Below are 17,801 nucleotides of genomic sequence, written 5' to 3'. Positions count from 1 at the left end.
TATCTTCCATGTTTTTTTAATGATATGTGTAATTTATTAGTACATATAATTTTTAAATAAACATATGAAGGGCACTCTTAGGGTCTATACTAAGAAATTTTGCATGCTTGTCATTAGAAACATTGAATCAAAGTCCTGTGTGTGTATATGACTTTGCCTCTAAGTCAAATGTAAATGTAACTGTATAGATATGCCATTAGATAATGTAAATGAAATATATACATGTATTTCTTTATAAATAAGGCAATCTGAGAACTTGCTTGCTGGTAAACTTTAAAATAGCCTCTGTCTCAAACCCCTCCAGTATACCCAGTAGAAAAGCAAGTTACTGCCGGATTAAAAATAAGTGCTCAGGCTGGGTGTGGTAGCTCACACCTGTAATTTCAGCGCTTTGGGAGGCTGGGGCAGGCAGATCACTTGAGCCCAGGAGTTCGAGACAAGCCTGGGCAGCATGGTAAAACCCCATCTCTACAAAAAAATACAAATATTAGCTGGGTGTGGTGGTATGCGTTTGTAGTCCCACCTACTCAGGTGGCTGAGGTGGGAGGATTGCTTGAGCCCAGGAGTTGAGGCTGTAGTGAACCATGATTGGGCCACTGCACTCAAGCCTGAGTGACACAGCAAGACCCTGTCTCAAAAAAAATGAAGTGCTCAAACTAAAGAGTGATAAATACATTGTGTCAATGTCTTGTTTCTCTTGAAATGTGTACATTTTGTCATTCTATGATGTATACATATATCAAAACATCACATTATACCCTGTAAGTATATACAATTTGTCACTTAAACATTAAAAAAATTTTTTTTTAAAGAACCCACTTAAATGTAGACCTTGCAGAAGGCTTCTGGTTAGTGCCCTGCTCTTGGGCAGGTAAATACTTTGAGTTATTTAAACATTGGTGATGTGGTTTTTTTTAATTCTTTCTTTCACTAGCCACCTCAGTATTATCATCTTCAAAGCTTTTCTTGTGAACTAGGCTAAGCCAGTTTGGTTCTTTTTGGTAAACAGAGATTGGTGAGGGCTGCACTTCTCCTCTGGACAGCTGTACTAGCAGGTGAAGGTTAAAAAGCAAGTTTCAAATCAACTCTGACCCATTTGGGCACCTCCCATGAAAGTTCACTCAGGACACACAGGTCAGCATTCTAGCAGCAGGATTCAGCTGTCTGTTGGAGTCAGGTAATCAAGAATTTCCTGAAATCAGCAGCTGGACCCAGGAATGCGCTTAGGACACCATCCCAGGCTTTGGGGCCGGCCAGGCTTGTTTGTCCTCTTCGTGTAAATGCAGGACTTGCTTCTGAAATATCCTCAATCCATGCATAGAGGTGGAGCCCCCTTACCCCATCTCATCTGTTATCTACACATTTCTCACATCTGTTAATGCTAACCAGCACAGTCCCTGCATTCACATAGGAGGATCTGCTACTTACATTAATTAACAAAACCTCTGGTTTGCAATTAAAAACCTAAAGCACATGTTGTGTCTGCTGCTGGAGTAGGGCCATCCTGGGACCGTGCTCCTGCCTGGGGCATTTAACTTCCACCAACCCCAGGGTATAGATAAAAACCAATGCGTGTATGTCTCACTGCTATGCAGAAGTGTTTTTCAAGCCAATAATAGACAACCCACCAATTTTGTTGATTACTTGTGTCAGAAAACGTATGATGGCTATAAAAATACAGGATTTAAAAAAACACGTATAAGTGGAAATTAGTACCTTTAACATAAATGTTTTCCAAAGACATTTCTGACCATTTTGAGGCATATCTTCTGGGCTATATTCTCCCATTAGGAAAGAGACCAGTTTTTGATGGTAGACGTGATTTTGCAGCATGTCAGAAGTCAGCGTTATGAGAAAGATTGGTCATGCTCAGTAATATTATTTTGGGTCAAAATGAGATGTAAATTTATTTATTTATTTATTTAAGACTAGGTCTCTTTGTTGCCCAGGCTGGAGTGTAGTGATATAATCACGGCTCACTGCAGCCTTTACCCAAGGCTTAACTGATCCTTCCTTATCAGCCTCCCATAAATATATATATTTTAAATAGACTAGGGGCTAGACATAGTGGCTAATGCCTGTAATGAAATCATTGCCACTACACTTTGGTAGGCTGAGGCTGGTGGATCACTTGAGGTCAGGAGTTCGAAACCACCCTGGCCAACATGATGAAACCCCATCTCTGCTAAAAATAAAAAAATAAAAATAGATTAACCAGGCATGGTGGTGTTTGCCTGTAATCCCAGCTACTCAGGAGGCTGAGATGGGAGAATCGCTTGAACCATGGAGGTGGAGGATGCAATGAGTCAAGATTGAGCCTCTGTACTCCAGCCTGGGTGACAGAGCAAGACTTTGTCTCAAAGAAAAAAAGGAAATGAGAAAAGAGAATGTGTGACTGGCACTGACACTGACCACACACACACACAAAAATGTCAGCTGTCTCTTTTGGGGTTCTGTGGGTGGCCTTTCCTCCCAAAAAAGTAGAATTGAGTGAAGGGAATGTAGTAGAGTGTGAAAGGACACATACCACAGAGGGTGAAGCTGTAGGTTCTGGTTAAAGTCAGCTTTTTACTAGCTCTTGACCTTAGAAAAGCCACTTATTCCCCAGGCCTCAGCTTTTTTGTGAGTTACGGAGGAGGGTGGAAGTTGGGGCTAGATTGACTTCTTTGTTATGGACTTTAACATGCTCTTCTTAGAAGTTTTCTTTGTCATGTAAATTTGAGAAATGCTAAATACCAGTGTCTCTGTCTTTAAATATCTATAGTAGACATGACTGTCTTAAGGGGTAAGAGATAAGGAGCCAGACCAGCAGTAGAGAATTTTTTCTTCTTTCTTTTTTTTTTTTTTTTTTTTTTGAGAGTCTCACTCTTGCCCAGGGCTGGAATGCAGTGGCGTGATGTCAGCTCACTGCAACCTCTGCCTCCTGGAGTAATTCTGCCTAATCCTCTGGAGTAGCTGGGATTACAGGCATGCCACCATGCCTGGCTAATTTTCATATTTTTAGTAGAGATGGGGTTTCACCGGGTTGGCCAGGGTGGTCTCAAACTCCTGACCTCAGGTGATTTGCCCACCTCAGCCTTCTAAAGTGCTGGGATTAAAAGTGTGAGCCTCAGGCGCCTGGCCACGCTTGTCTTTCTTTGTGTCTTTGTTTCTGGTAATTTATTGGGCCACAGACTCCACCCCATCCTGAAGACCTAGTAATTGCTCTCAGAGCTGCTATTTCCAGCAACTCTAGATGCTTCCTAAAGTTTCTTTCAGCTCTACAATAGATGCATTGTTCTAAAAATAGTTTTAACTATATTGACCAAGCCTGTAATTTCCCCTAGAAACCTCAGCAAATAACCATTATGTGAATTCCTGGAGAGCAGTGAGTATGCATTATTTATGTTTGTATTTTTCTCCCCAGAGCCTAGCAATCTATTTTGTATAATAGATTCTCAGTATGGAATGGAGTCGAGTATATTAAATTATTTGTTAGCAAGCTTGAAATATGGATTCTCATGTTTGAAGTCTGAAAAAGCTACCTTTAGACATGAGCTAAAGATTTGAATAAAGGTCAGAAAGGGGAAAGTAATAATAACACATTGCCAATATTAAGGGCTTGTTATTTGTCAAATACAGTATAAACATGTTACAAGTTAGCTCACTCTTTATAAAAACTCTAAGGTATATATGATCATTTCCCCAATGAAATTGTTTAAAGTTAATTATTTTTTTAAAAAAACCAATGAAGACGCTGAAGCTAGGAGAAGTTAAGAATTTGCTGAAGTTTGAGATGGGGAATGATGATTCCCAGGTCTCTTGCTGGGGCAGTCTGTCTGGAGAGCTGAAATCATTGCCATTATACTCTTCTGTGTCTCAGACATGAACAAACCTAAGAGAAAATATTCAGGACTGGGCACAGTGGCTCACACCTATCATCCTAGCACTTTAGGAGGCCAACGTAGATCATTTGAACCCAGGAGTTCAAGAGCAGCCTGGGCAACAACAGTGCAAGACCCCGCCTCTACAAAAAAAATACAAAAATTAGCCAGGCATAGTGGCATGTGCCTGTAGTCCCAGCTACTCAGGAGGCCGAGGTAGGAAGATTGCTTTGAACCTGGGAAATCGAGGCTGTGGTAAGCTTTGGTTACACCACTACACTCTAGCCTAGATAACAGAATGATACCCTGTCTCAAAAAAAAAAAAAAAAAAAAAAAACCACACAAAGAAAAGGAAAGATTCAGCCACTAGTAATCAAAGAAATAACAAAATGAAACTTTGATGATGTACCATTTTACTTGCAATATCGGCAAAAATAATTATGTAGTATATTCATATGCAGTCATTTAACATTATATATAATTAAAATGTATAGTAAATGTAAAGCAAATAGTATCCAGATGTTACTGGGGACAGTAAAAGTATGGTTTATTTGGAGGCAGACAAGATGCAACGAAATAAGTAGTGACCTAAAATCCCCACTCCTGGGGATTCCAAGGAAATCCTTTAAAAGCAAAGAGAAAACGAAGCTATGAATACACAAAGCTATTCACAGCTCATATTTATGACAGTATAATTTGGAAATACCCTTAATATCCAACTGTAAGACTCAAACTAATTGTGACAAAAGCAAATGAAAATAGTATGATAGCCAATACATCAAAAAAGAATAGGAAATGAAATCCCTGCTGCTATGACATCAGAGCAAAAATGCAAGTGTTGTGGAAAGATAACTACCAGAAGAGAACATGGAGTGTGAACGCAGAGGGTGTGTAAGTGAACTGAGACTGTCAATGGATTTTTGGTTTTGGGAAATTATCTTAACTATATGCTTTGCAAGTATATTTAATTGGAGTTTATGTTGGAGAATTGTTACCATTTTATCCCAGTTGACAATTTTTAAAGAAAATTACTGGCTGGGAGTGGTGGTTCACACCTGTAATCCTAGCACTTTGGGAGGCCAAGGCGGTCACCTGAGGTCAAGAGTTTGGGACCAGCCTGGCTAACATGGTGAAACCCCATCTCTACTAAAAATACAAAAATTAGCCAGGTGTGGTGGTACGTGTCTATAATCCCAGCTACTAGGGAGGCTGAGGCAGGAGAATCGCTTGAACACAGGGGGTAGAGGTTGCAGTGAGCTGAGATCATACCACTACATTCCAGCCTGGGTGAAAAGAGCAAAACTGTCTCAAAAAAAAAAAAAAAAGACTGAAGGGAATATCAAAAATACAAACATTTCAGACGTCTTTCACTAAACATCCCCCTCTCCAAAAAAGAAGATGCTCACTGAATAGTTTTGGGTGTGTGCTTCTCACAGTTTTTCCAGTGTGTGTTTATAATATATTGATTTGGAGGCTTGTTTTGTTGTTGTTGTTTTGTTTTTGAGACGGAGTCTCTGTCTGTCACCCAGGCCGGAGTGCAGTGGCGTGATCTCAATTCAAGTGATTCTCCTGCCGAGTAGCTGGGATTACAGGTGCGTGCCACCATGCCCGGCTTTCTCTGAACATGCTGAGGTGCAGCTCATCTCTGAATACCACATCATCTCACATACCTCTTTTCATGTCATTACAATGAGAAGTACTTCGTTCTTGGCTTTAGCGCTAATTTCAAATTCAATAACTGTACAAAAATATAATTTAGATCATGTGAAAATGGAGAATAAAGATTGCTACTCAGGTTTATGAAGCTGTTCAAAGGGCACATTCACAGCTTAGAACACAAATAAGTCCACAAAGGTTGAAGAGGTTGCTCTGATGTGTCTTAGCACTGAAGTCTTCAAAAAGAGTTTGTAAAATTCATATCTGCAGGAAGATTTGGGAGATTCTGGAGCTCCTTGAAAGGTTAGAGGCAGGGAAAGGTATAATTAGAAGTTGTTAAATAACTGGATCCAGTGTTCTTGGCCAGAGAGAGAGACTACGCTCTGTTCTCTTTGTTCCCCCAGCAGTCAGCCCTGGGCTGAGCCCTTGCCTCACCTCTTACTGCTGGTAAACTGGAGTAAATGACCATATTCAGAGCAGTGAAAGCCTTGGTTTCTTTACCTGTCAAGTGAGAATAAAAATAGCTACTTACAGGGTGATTCTGAGAATTAAATAAGAAAAGGTATATAAAATGCTTGGCAAAGTATTTGCTAATTGTTAATATTAACAGTTTCCTAAATTCTGAGATAACTTTGTAAAAAGCACCATCCATTTGATATCATCTCTAAAGGAAGTTAAAAAAAAAAAAAACCACAGTAATGAGCACACTTCGTGTCAGTGGGTATCAATTTCGAAAAATGTCAATGTAAGAGAAAAAACGTTCGGAGACTTGGAATACAGTACATATTAGTATTCTGCCCTACAGTGGGACTCCTTCTATCATGAATCTGCTAAAGAACAGCAAAGTGCTTTATTACTTAGGAACTGGGAACCCATTAAATAAATCCAGCTGCTCCTTTGTGCAGGTAAGGAGACCAAAGTCCAGAAAGGTGAAGGTCAATCCCAAAGACAGGATGTAAGTACCATCCAGTACAGTTTGAGGCTGGTTGTTTTCTGGGTTTCTTTTTAGGATTTTGTTTGTTTATTTGTTTTGAGACAGAGTCTCTCTTTGTCACCCAGGCTGGAGTGCAATGGCGTGATCTCTGCCAACTGCAACCTCTGCCCAGGTTCAAGTGATTCTCCTGCTTCAGCCTCCCATGCAGCTGGGACTACAGGTGGGAGCCACCATTCCTGTCTAATTTTTGTCTAAAGCAGAGATGAAGTTTTGCCACGTTGACCAGGCTGGTCTCACACTCCTGACCTCAGGTGATCCTCCCACCTCGGCCTCACAGAGTGCTGAGATTACAGGCCTGAGCCACTGTGCTGGGCCTGGGTTTCTTTTTAGATATTCATTCTAGAGTATCTAAAATCATGTTAGACTCCCAGACAATAATTTAGAACCTGTAAGTACTGCACTTTCATTTCCTTATTTGGAAAAGAGTAAGAGTTAGAAGGCACACTTAACACAAAGCATCCAAGACGCTGCCCTACGTTTTTTTGGGAGAAAGGAAGTGGATTTTGTAATATTTGGACATTTGTTGTTCTTTATTTTTTGAGTTCATGCTAATTGAATAGACCCAGGGAGTAATGTGGCTAAAGGGGTGGGAGACAAGCCTAAGACTCCCCTGGAGCCAGTAAGAGCTCACCAAAGCACCCACATGGATAGATTCACAGAGACAAAGCGATGTGGGATTCAGTGCTGAAGTGAGAGACCATGCTGATCATTCCTGTTTATTGAGCCTCAGCTGTGTGTACCAGTCACTGTGCTTGGTGCTTTTCAGGTTACTTAATCATCACTGACCAAATGAGATGGGTCATTACGATATATCCATTTTTCAGTTGAGGAAAGTAAGGCTCAGAGAGGTTAAGCAACTTGCAGAAACCGTGCATTTAGGAAGTAACATAGGATATGTCTTCACTACTGTTTGACTTCATACTTCTGTTTTGCTCTGTGGCCTCCAACAGTGAATGATGTTGGATTTCAAAGAGGGCCAATCGTTGTGGTTTGGGAAAGGACCACGTGGAAGGGGTTGGGCTGGATTTTGAACATGTGGAGGAAATCAGGAAGAGAGTGCTTTTTATTTTTGCTAATGGTTATTTTGTTGTTTGGAATAAGAATACTTCTGACAGTCACATTTAGCAATCTGAAAATTCAGAATTTGAGGGCTACCTCTGAAAACAAGGAATCTGGAATTTGAGAATTAGCATTTCTGAGACCAAAGAACCATTTAGGAGGCTAAAGTACTTCAAACTGGGACTGTTCAGAAAACCCAAGATGTGTGTGTCCCGTGTGACACACAGGATGAGTGACCTCAGGGCCAAAACCCAGGCCCACCTCATCTTTAAGAGGAGACAAAATGAACTTCAATTTTCCATAAAACTGTGGTGTTCTACTTGGTGTTATAACTACCTAATTTTAGATTTGAAAAAGAAAAATCTGTAGTACTCTTCAGTGTGGAATTTCGAAGTAGACAATGAGATCTTTTATTCTCATTTTTGGCCTGCAGTGATAATGAGGTTGAAGATTGCTAAAAACAAAAACAAAAACAAATAAAAACCCAAAACCAAACAAACAAAAAACCCACCAGGGCCAGGCGCAGTGGCTCACATTTGTAATCCCAGCACCTTGGGAGGCTGAGGCAGGTGGATCACTTGAGGTCAGGAGTTCAAGATCAGTCTGGCCAACATGGTGAAACCCCATCTCTACTAAACATGCAAAAATTAGCTGGGCATGGCAGCGCATGCCTGTAATCCAGCTACCCGGGAGGCTGAGACAGGAGAATCACTTGAACCTGAGAGATGAAGGTTGCAGTGAGCCGAGGTCATGCCACTGCACTCCAGCCTGGGCAACAGAAGAGATTCCATCTCAAAAAAACCAAACGAAAACAAAACAGAAAACCACTATTTGTTTTCAGTATGATACTTCTGCCTAAGCCCATCAAAGGCGGCCTTTGCAAATGAAGTCACCTGCCTGAGAGGATGGGTTTTTTTCCATGTAAAAGTTAGTTTCGCTATTACTTATACTTTAAGCAAATTGAGGTAACAGGAAAAATGCACAGGCCTTCAGAAACCCACTGGCCTTTTGGAGGGCGTTGGGCAATCTTAGTTCTTTTATCTCTAAACTTTCTTGACACTGAACTCAAAAAGGGTTTTTCTTTTCTTCAGACAACCTGAAGTCATACCTAATTATATTTTCTTAATATATTATTATTATTACTATTTTGAGATGGAGTTTTGCTCTTGTTGCCCAGGCTGGAGTGCAATGGCGTGATCTTGGTTCACCACAACCTCTGCCTCCCGGGTTCAAGTGAGTCTCCTGCCTCAGCCTCTCCCGAGTAGCTAGGATTACAGGCATGTGCCACCACACCTGGCTAATTTTGTATTTTTAGTAGAGACGGGATTTCTCCATGTTGGTCAGGCTGGTCTCGAACTCCTGACCTCAGGTGATCCTCCCACCTCAGCCTCACAAACTGCTGAGATTACAGGCATGAGCCACCGCGTCCTGCTAAATTATTATACTTTTTTGAGACAGAGTCTCACTCAGTTACCAGGCTGGAGTGTAGTGGTGCAATCTTGACTCACTGTAACCTCTGCCTCCCAGGTTCAAGTGAGTCTCGTGCCTCAGCATCCTGAGTAGCTCGGATTACAGGTGTGTACCACCATGCCTGGCTAATTTTTGTATTTTTAGTAGAGATGGGGTTTCACCATGTTGGCCAGGCTGGTCTCAGACTCCTGACCTTATGTGATCTGCCTGCCTCAGCCTCCCAAAGGGCTGGGATTACAGGTATGAGCCACCACATCCAGCCTCTTTATTTTAAAAAGCCTCTTCCAAGTAACATTCTTAATCGTATTCATTTACCTGCTCTGAAGGTACATCTAGTCACATAGTAACCCAGCTGCATCTTTTAAAATGATAAGAGGTTAAAAACTCCCAAGGTTAAATCTGAGGAAATTCAGTCATTAAGCGTACTCACACTGTTGTGCAGCCATCTCACACTGTCCATTCCCAGAACTTTTCATTATCCCAAACGGAAACTCTGTACTCAGGAAAACAGTAGCTCCCCATTCTTCCCTCCCCTGGCCCCTGGAAAGCACCATGCTACTTTCTGCCTCTGCGCATTTGACTAGGTACCTCCGTAAGTGGAACCATAGGGTATCTGTTCTATTGTGTCTGGCTTATTTCAGTTAGCATAATGCCTCCAGGATTCATTCATGTTGTACCATAAGCCAGAATTTCATTCCTTTTTTTAAGGCCAAATACGAATGTGTTGTATGGATATACCACATGTTGCTTATCACTTGCTTTTTGAAACCGTTAGTATAGTCTTCATTCAGATACAGTACAATCATGGACCTTCCTTTGGCTTTCAAGGAAATGAATGAAATTTGGATAGGAAAAGCCATATATATATTTCTAGCAATACATTTCAAATTTGAAGAGAAGTTGGATGAAGGATATTGGTATTGAGAAAGCACTGCAACTAACAGTAGAGGTATTAGTATGACTTCCGTTTTCTGTTGAAAACACAAGTATTACCTCTTGAGACCACATGATTGTAGAATCCTTTTGGAACCCTTACATTTTCTCATTTTCGTTCTTGCTTTGATATGGATGCAGCCAACATCTGCAAGCCCTGCTGCTTTTTCATTGGCCCTGCTGTGGTGGCCAAACATGATGGAGAAAAGAGATGGGTCTGGGAAGGGGGAGCCCTCAACAGGTTCATTCTTGTGTGTTGGATCTGCCCTGCTGGTGCCCTCATTTCATCCTTCCTCTCTCTCTCTCTCTCTTTTTTTTTTTTATTTTTTTGTTCCATTAATGTATCATCTCCAGGTTCTTGGGGAAAGGACTAGCCCAGGCCAGTTATTGGGTGTCCTTTCATCCATTCAAGCTATCATTTTGTGTTTATTTTTATTTTTTTGAGTCAGCGTCTCACTTTGTCACCCATCCTGGAGTACAGTGCTGCCATCACACGTCACTGAAGCCTCAGCTTCCCAGACTCCAGAGATCCTCTTACCTCAGCCTTCCAAGTAGCTGGGACCACCGGTGCGCAGCACACCTGGCTGATTTTTGTATTTTTTGTAGAGACGGGGTCTCAAATTCCTGAGCTGAAGTGATCTGCCCATCTCGGCTTCCCAAAATGCTAGGATTCCAAGAGTGAGCCATTGTGCCTGGTGCATTTCCTGTTTAAAGAGAGATCAGATGAGAACAGCGTTGGCCTTTAGTCTCGTGTGTGTGTGTGTGTGTGTGTGTGTGTGTGTGTGTGTGTATGTTTGTGTGTGTGTGTGTGTACTTACTGTTTACAAAATAGTTTCTAGAACAATGTGTTGGTTCTTCACCATTTCCTTCTTTTTGTGGAACAGTTTTAGCCTGTGCACAGTTACCAGGCAAACCTCATTATGCATGTGAGGGATCATCCCAGGGGAGGGTAGAGCTGGCCCTGGAGCACCGCTGTCGCTGCTCCTTTGCAGAACTTTTCTGCGTTCTGCTTCTCAGGTGGGCTCATTTCTGTGAGATCATTTTAATGATGCTATGTGCGTGTATGAATGAAAGTGACTCCGTTTATCATTACTCTTTTCATTTCTTTACTGAAACGTGCACTTGTTTGCAGGGACATGCTTACCAGTTACTCACTGTGGCTCATGATACTGAGAAACAGACTTTGTGTCATAACAGAGCAGGGAAGGACATCCTTAGGGTTTTGGAACCCAAGTGGCAAACAGCTGTTATCTCTCTTCCTCTTCTTTTAAAAACTGCTTTTCATTGCATATCACAATCTCCTCTTCCTCTCAGGCTTCCTTTGCCTCAGGATTCCCCTGTCTGAGCAAGCCAAAGAAGTCGGAAATGCATTTCTTTTCTATTTTCTAATATCTAAAACTTACCCATTTTCAAGATTCAGCTCAATTGTAATTGAGGAAGCCTTCTTGGATTCTTTCTTTTTTTTCTCGATGAATGTACAGTTTTCTGCTTTGTGGCATAGACTGAGGTGTATTTCATCTTTCCTGCAGAGTCAACAGGCAGAAGGGGCAACTGTCAGTTCTTCCCCCAGGCTGTCAGCTGGTGTGTCCCTGGTTGTGCCTTTGGGAGAGAGAGCATGGGGAAAGAGAAGATGCTTTTTCTTCTGCTAATGTGCTAATAAATACTATCTCCATTACTGAATAAAATGGAAGCCTTATTTAAATGACATTTTGTCTCAAAGTAGTATAATGAGTAAATGAAAAGAATTCTATAGAACTTTTCATGTCATTAATTCAGGCATGGAGAACCAATTTTTTTTCTTCTGTGTGTAAACTACACAGATGAAATCTAATTTTATTTCTTTTCATCTAACTTAGAAAGAATGTATCAAATTTCATTATGTATTTTTAAATGTTTAATTATAAGATATGCTTTAATACAGGATTACTAAAAAAAAAAAACAACAAAAAAAGCTGTTTTGGTGTCTCACGCCTGTTATTCCAGCACTTTGGGAGGCCAAGGTGGGAGAATTGCTTGAGGCCAGGAGTTTGAGACCAGCCTGGCCAACATGGTGAAACCCTGTCTCTACTAAAAATACAAAAATTAGCCAGGTGTGGTGGCACATGCCTGTAGTCCCAGCTACTCAGGAGGCTGAGGTTGCAGTAAGCTGAGATTATGCCACTCACTCCAGCCTGGGTGACAGAGCAAGACTCTGTCTCAAAAGAAAAAAAAAAGTAAACATATATGTGTGTGTGTATATATATATATATATATATATATATGAGAAGATTAAACAGTGAATGGAATTTTAAAAAGAAAGTAGGAATGGAGAAAAGGAAATTCCTATACCCATTCTGCTTATGAAGACTTTAGGACAAGCTTCTCCAACCCACAGCCCAGGATGGCTTTGAATTCTGCCCAACATAAATTTATAAACTTTCATAAAACATTATGAGATTTTGTGTGTATATATATATATATATTTTTTTAAGTTCATCAGCTGTTGTTAGTATTAGTGAATTTTATGTGTGGTCAAAAAATATATATATATATATATATTCTTTTTCCAGGGAATGAGGCCCAGGGAATCAAAAAAAATGGACACCCCTGCTTAAGAATATTGATTTGTATCAGTTATATATAAAAACTGATTAACCATCTTTATAGGTCTTAGTTTTATTGCTACCTGTAAGGCTTTTTAAACATGTGTAGTTTTAATTTTAATCAGAGTTTAAAACACAGATATTTCCAAAAGCATGTCGAGAACTATGAAGTGTTTGAGATTTTACCCTACTTGAAAGCCAACAAGCCTGTTAGACAATTTTCATGGATCCTGGCAAAAGACACAGAATTCTGGGCCAGAGATGAAGTGCCATTTATGACCTATATGAAGCAGTAGCAGAGGATCAGCATTTTTCCTATAGGTTGCTGGAGACTTAATGTCACAGGGCAATGTGAAGAGGGCCAAGTGATAACAACAAACTGGGTTGCATCATGGAAAGAAACCCTGAGTTTAGAGAAGCCAAATCTTTTATAATGGGCAGTAAGCATGCTGTGCTTTGCCCCAGGTGACATTGTCTTCATTATGTTGTCACTAAGGAGGTTTGCCCTTTGCTGGAGAAGGAAGCACTATCTCTTGTCTTTCTAGGCTGTTTGCTATAAAAATAGCCTTGAGGCTGGGCGCGGTGGCTCAAGCCTGTAATCCTAGCACTTTGGGGGGCCGAGGCGGGTGGATCACGAGGTCAGGAGATCGAGACCATCCTGGTTAACATGGTGAAACCCCGTCTCTACTAAAAATACAAAAAATTAGCTGGGCATGGTGGCGCGTGCCTGTAATCCCAGCTACTCGGGAGGCTGAGGCAGGAGAACTGCCTGAACCCAGGAGGCGGAGGTTGCAGTGAGCCGAGATTGTGCCATTGCACTCCAGCCTGGGTAACAAGAGCGAAACTCCATCTCAAAAAAAAAAAAAATAGCCTTGAAAAAAATTATCCGGAACAAAAGGACAGTTAGCACCCACTTGCGGGATGTACTCATGGAGAATTGCCTCCCAACAAAGAGTTGTACTTGTGAAAAACAGCATGCTTCTCCCAATGGCTCCAGAATTTCCTGTTCCCTGGAACTCTGTTGTCCAATAGAAATATAATGTGAGATATAAATTTTTCTAGTAGCAGCATAAAAAAAGAAACAGGTAAAATTATATTTTTTTCCTTTTGAGACAGGATCTTACTCTGTTAGCCAGGATGGAGTGCCAGTGGTATGATCATGGCTCACTGCAGCCTTGATTTCCTGGGTTCAGGTGATCCTCCCACCTCAGCTTCCTGGGTAGCTGAGATTACAGGCATGCGCCACCACACCCAGCCAATTTTTAAATTCTTCTTATTTTTATAGAGATGGGATCTCACCATTTTGCTTAGGCTGGCCTCAAACTCTTGGGCTCAAGTGATCCCCCAACCTCAGCCTCCCAAAGTGCTGGGATAACAGGCACGAGTCACCACACCTGACTAGTAAGGAGGATTTAATTCTTTTTTACTTACAACCTTCCACCACACTTGGAATCATTTTCTGGCTGTCTCTCATCCCCCTAATCAATGATTCTGAAAAACTTTTTGTTGTGTGTGTGTGTGTTTTTAAATATGAGATTGGGTCTGGCTATGTTGATTCAGGTTGTTCCAGGCTGATCTGGACCTCCTGGGCTCAAGTGATCCTCCCACTTTGACCTTCCTTCCAAGTAGCTGGGATCACAAGTATGTGCCACCATGCCTGGCCTGAAAACTTTTTCATTTCAGCATTCTTTGTACTCTAAAAAAATTACTGAGGATCACAAAGAGCTTTTGTTTATGTGGGTTATATCTATTGATATTTATCCTATTAGAAAATAAAACTGAGGATGGACATGGTAGCTCACACCTACAATCCCAGGACTTTGGGAGGCCAAGGCGGGAGGATTGCCTGAGCACAGGAAGTCGAGACCAAGTTTGAGATCAGCCTGGGTATCATAGAGAGACCCCATCTCTACAAAAAAAATAGCCAGATGCACCTGTGGTCTCAGCTACTTGAGAGGCTAAGGCAGAAGGATCACCTGAGCCCAGGAGTTTGAGGCTGCAGTTAGCCAAGATCATGCCATTGAACTACAGACTAGGAGACAGAGTGAGACCCCTCTTAACCAAAAAAAAAAAAAAAAAGAGAGAGAGAGAGAGAAAGAAATTAAAACAAAGAAAAACTTAAATATTACTTCTCTGAAAATAACAATGATAAGCCCTTTATTTTAACATAAGTAATTTCTTGTGAAAATCTTTTTAGAAAAATTAAAAGAGTAACAATGTTTTTGTATTTTTGCAAATCTCTATTATGTTTGGCTTAATAGAAAATATCTAAATTCTGATTCTTCTGCACTTATTCTGTGAGAGCAAACATATCATGTAGCCCCTGGAAAACTGCACTGTATGTAACACAGCAGAGGGAGTGAAAGGGTGCATAATGGCCTAGTATTATTATGAAAATAGTTTGGAGACCCTCTGTATATTGTCATGTTTTTTGTTTGATCACAACTCAATGTTTATATTATTATAACCATGTAAAACTGAGCATAGCATACCATAATTTCTTTCTTTTATTCTTTCTTTCCTTCTTTTTCTTTCTTTCTTTTTTTTTTTTTTTAAGACTACGCCTTGCTGTGTGGCCCAGGCTGGAATGCAGTGGCATTATCTCAGCTCACTGCAACCTCCGCTTCCCAGGTTCAAGCAATTCTCCTGCCTCAGTCTCCCAAGCACCTGGGCTTATAGGTGCGTGCCACCACACCTGGCTAATTTTTTGTATTTTTAGTAGAGTCAGGTTTTGCCATGTTGGCCCGCCTGGTCTTGAGCTCCTGACCTCAAGTGATCAGCTTGCCTTGGCCTCTCAAAGTGCTGGGATTACAGGTGTAAGTCACTGCACCTGGCCTGCATTTCACTAATTTAATTCCGAACTCTATCTTAGTTATAACAATCTCTTCTAAATCCATTTATTTACAGCACGGGTTCTCTCTGTTTCATCTCAAATATTTTTTGGAGTTGTTCACTTGCTGTAATTAAGGACTGGTTTCTTCCTAGGACTCCCTAGGACTCCCACACAACCATCATCTTGGGATCTCTCTTTGTAATCCTAGAATTTTTGTTGCCTCTCAGTATTGGGTCCCTTCATTCCTGGATCCTGTCTCTTCCTCTTTTTTTTTTCTTTTTTCTTGAGACAGAGTCTCACTCTGCTGTTACCTAGGCTGAAATGAAGTGACTCAATCTCATTTAGAGGGAGCGAAAGGGGGCATAATGGCCTATTACTATTATGAAAACCTCTGTATATTGTCATGGTTTTTGTTTGCTCACAACTCAATGTTTATATTATTATGGCCATGTATAAACTGAGCATAACATAACATAATTTTTTTTCTTTAAGAAGGTTTCTCTGTCACCCAGGCTGGAGTGCCATGGTGCCATCTCAGCTCACTACAACCTCCAGTTGTATTAGGCAGACTACAGGCACCTGCCAGCACACCCAGTTAATTTTTGTATTTTTAGTAGAGACAGGGTTTCACCATGTTGGCCAGGCTGGTCTTGAACTGCTGACCTCATGATCTGCCCACCTCAGCCTCCCAAAGTTCTGGGATTACAGGCATGAGCCATCGCGCTCACTGCAACTTCCACCTCCCGAGTTCAAGCAATTCTCCTGCCTCAGCCTCCCAAGTAGTTGGGATTATAGGCACATGCCACTGTGTCCGGTTAATTTTTGTATTTTCAGTAGAGATGAGATTTTGCCATGTTGGCCAGGCTGGCCTCTAACTTGACCTCAAGTCATCTGCCTGCCTCGCCTCCCAAAGTGCTGGGATTACAGGCATGGGCCACTGTGCCCAGCCAGATCCTATCTTTTTCTTGATAGGCAGTAGAGCACAAATTTCAGGACCAGATTATGTGGGTTTGAAGCCTAGCTCTTCTGCTTACTAGCCATGTGATCTTGGAAGAGCTATTATGCCTCAGTTTCCTCATTTGGAAATTAACACTTCCTGTGTAGCATTCTCCTGAACATTCTATGTGTTAATACAGGTAAGTCAATTAGAAGAGTTCTAGAGCATATTAAGTACTCCAGGATAGTGATGATGTTAATGCTCTTACAGTTGCTGGTGAATTTCATCTTTTAGTAGCATACTTCTCACAGTAACCTGCTGAGAAAAGGTGTCTGTGACTTTGCTGGTGTAAAAATGCCTTTCTGTTACATCACATTTGACCAATAGCCTGGTTGGTTATTTAGAATTCCAAGTTGAAAATTTCACAGAGAAGCTAGGCAGCTCACTGCAGTGAGTCATAGACAGCAGTCAGGTATCAGAGATTACACTCCAAACAGGGAAACGGTGCGCCTGGGGGCAGAGATATCTTGAGATGAGATGAGGCTATGAAAGTGCAAATAGCCAGAAAGAACTCCACCCTGAATGCAAGGCCTTTGCCTCACATCTTATCTGATCTTATCTGCTTCCCCATCTTATCTGATCTTATCTGCTTCCCGCTCCTTCCCTTGACCTGCCTTGGGTGGATTTGGTCTCCCTCACTTGGGTCACAGTCCTCCGAGATACTGGCATGGCTTTGATATCAAACACAGTAGTTGGTATTTTGGTGCAGTCACAGCAGCCTCTGGGGACACAGAACAATAGTCCTTGGAGAGTCAGTGAAATTGAGAACTATTCACTGGGACTAGAAGCCAGCTGAACTTAGACCATGCTTCCTTCTCTGCCAAGAAGGGCAACAGGTTGGTGACCCAGGTCTATCCATTAGCAGTTTGTTTATACATATGCTTATATGCATATGTAGACATGAGCCACCCACCTGGTCAGTTTTGTCTTCTTTTTTTTTTTTTTTTTTTAAATAGAGACGGTGTTTCACCATGTTGGCCAGGCTGATCTTGAACTCCTGACCTCAGGTGATCCACCCACCTCCCAAAGTGCTAGGATTACAAGCGTGAGACACCGCACCCAGCCAGTCTTCTTGAAGATGTCTCTCCCAGGTCCTTGAAGATGTTTCTCCTAGGGCCTTCTGATCTGCTCCAGTCTGCTGTAGTTGTCTGTTGGCTTGTTATATGGCCTAGATGTTCCTTGACCTGGGGATTTTTTTTTCTTTCTTCTTCGGTTAGATCCCCTTTCTGATTTTTACTTATGTCCTCCCCTTTCTTAGGTAATAATACATATATATATATATTTGAGATAGGGTCTCATACCTATTGCCCAGGCTGGAGTGCAGTGGCACGATCATGGCTTACTGTAGCCTTGACTTCCTGGGCTCAGGTGATCCTCCCACCTCAGCACCCTGACTAGCTGGGACTACAGGCAT

The 17,801-nt window shown here is 41.4% G+C and overlaps 1 protein-coding gene across 4 annotated transcripts in view; it reads left to right on the top strand.

The window, feature by feature from the left end:
- The window catches only part of GCNT1 (glucosaminyl (N-acetyl) transferase 1), a 41,058-nt gene that overhangs the window by 9,107 nt on the left and 14,150 nt on the right, over positions 1 to 17,801 (top strand). The window contains exons 2-3 of one of the 4 annotated variants that reach the window (XM_078366212.1): positions 5,393 to 5,455; positions 6,579 to 6,673. The exons of 1 other annotated variant lie outside the window; for it this stretch is intronic. The gene's annotated coding sequence lies outside the window, so the exon portion shown is untranslated. Of the gene's footprint in view, positions 1 to 5,392; positions 5,456 to 6,578; positions 6,765 to 17,801 lie in introns of all 4 variants that reach the window. 2 more of the 4 variants (XM_035301955.3, XM_078366205.1) reach the window with 2 other exon arrangements.

Source organism: Callithrix jacchus, chromosome 1 (assembly GCF_049354715.1).
Source record: "Callithrix jacchus isolate 240 chromosome 1, calJac240_pri, whole genome shotgun sequence".
NCBI lineage: Eukaryota > Metazoa > Chordata > Mammalia > Primates > Cebidae > Callithrix > Callithrix jacchus.
The sequence above is the reverse complement of the archived record's forward strand: the minus strand, read 5'-3'. Positions and strand labels throughout refer to the sequence as shown.